The sequence below is a fragment of the Mandrillus leucophaeus genome, unplaced genomic scaffold (assembly GCF_000951045.1).
Source record: "Mandrillus leucophaeus isolate KB7577 unplaced genomic scaffold, Mleu.le_1.0 Scaffold3, whole genome shotgun sequence".
Taxonomy (NCBI): Eukaryota; Metazoa; Chordata; class Mammalia; order Primates; family Cercopithecidae; genus Mandrillus; species Mandrillus leucophaeus.
In genome coordinates, this window is record NW_012103142.1 from 1,321,260 (window position 1) to 1,322,878 (window position 1,619).

Here is a 1,619-nt window from a genome sequence, read left to right on the forward strand (position 1 = left end):
GGGAGGATCACCTGAGCCAGGGGAGCTGGAGGCTGCGGTGAGCTGAGATCGTGCCACTGTACTCCAGCCTGGGCAACAGAGCGAGGTCTCGTCTCAAAAATCTGGTCTCAAAAAAAAATTGGGGCTAGACGTGGTGTCTCACACGTGTAATCCCAGCACTTTGGGAGGTCCGAGGCAGGCGAATCATTTGAGGTCAGGAGTTTGAGATCAGCCTGGCCAGCTTTGTGAAATCCCATCTCTCTGTCTCTACTAAAAATACAAAAATTAGCCGGGTGTGGTGGCGGATGCCTGTAATCCCATCTACTTGGGGGGCTGAGGCAGAAGAATCTCTTGAACCCGGGAGACGGAGGCTGCAGTGAGCCAAGATCACACCACTGCACCACAGCCTGGGCAACAGAGCAAGACTCGTCTCAAAAAAAAAAGAAATTAGACATGGTAGTGCACACCTGTAATCCCAGCTACTCAGGAGGCTGAGGTGGGAGGATCACTTGAGCCCAGGAGTTTGAAACTAAAGTGAGCCACTTCATTCCAGCCTGGGTGACAGAGTGAGACACTGTCTCAGAAAAAAAAAAAAAAAAAAGTGAAATATTTTGTATCTTGACGGGGACATCAATTATCAATGCCTTCCAGGCACAGATTAGAAACATATTTGTAGTTGAACAAAGTTAGGATTTTGCTGGTTGTCATGAAAGAGAATACATATCGTGGAAAAGCATAGCGTATCTCAAAGAGGGTAATAAGAAGGATTTAGGATTTGGATTTGTGTTAGGTGGTTTTGGGGAAGGTTAAGGGACTGAGGCTTTGCTCTGGATTGGACGACCTCATGTGATCCACCTGCCTCAGCCTCCCAAAGTGCTGGGATCACTGGCACGAGCCACCGCACCTGGCAGTCTTGGTATTTTTGGTACACTTTATCAGGGTCACAAAGCGACCTTGTCTGATCGTTGATGTTTGATGATGTTGTTTATGTCCACAGGAAAATGGCATGGCCTCGCTGTGAGTGCCAGGCCAGCTTCAAACATGCCAAGGCCTAGCTATAAGGATCAGGTCAGTTCCTGACATTAGGGGCTGCTTTTCTCTTTCTCAGGGGTATGAGTTACATGGTTGTATCCATCATCCAAGAGTAGAGTTAATATTTGTGTATTTCAATGTCAATTTGACTTAAAAATGCCTATATAAAAAATAAATAAACAGGCCGGGTGCGGTGGCTCACGCCTGTAATCCCAGCACTTAGGGAGGCCGAGGTGGGCAGATCACTTGCGGTCAGGAGTTTGAGACCAGCCTGGCCAACATGGTGAAACCCTGTCTCTACTAGAAGTACAAAAATTAGCTGGGTGTGTTGGCAGGCACCTGTAATCCCAGCTACTCAGGAGACTGAGGCAGAAGAATTGCTCAAATCAAGGGGGTGGAGTTTGCAGCGAGCTGAGATTGTGCCATTGCACTCCAGCCTGGGTGACAGAGTGAGACTCTGTCTCAAAAAAAAAAAAAAAAAAAAAGAAAAAGAAAAAGAAAAAAATAGAAAAAAAAAAAAAAGAATAAACAAACTGTGGGCTGGATGCGATGGCTCATGTTTGTAATTCTAGCACTTTGGGAGGCCAAGGCAGGTGGATCACTTGAGG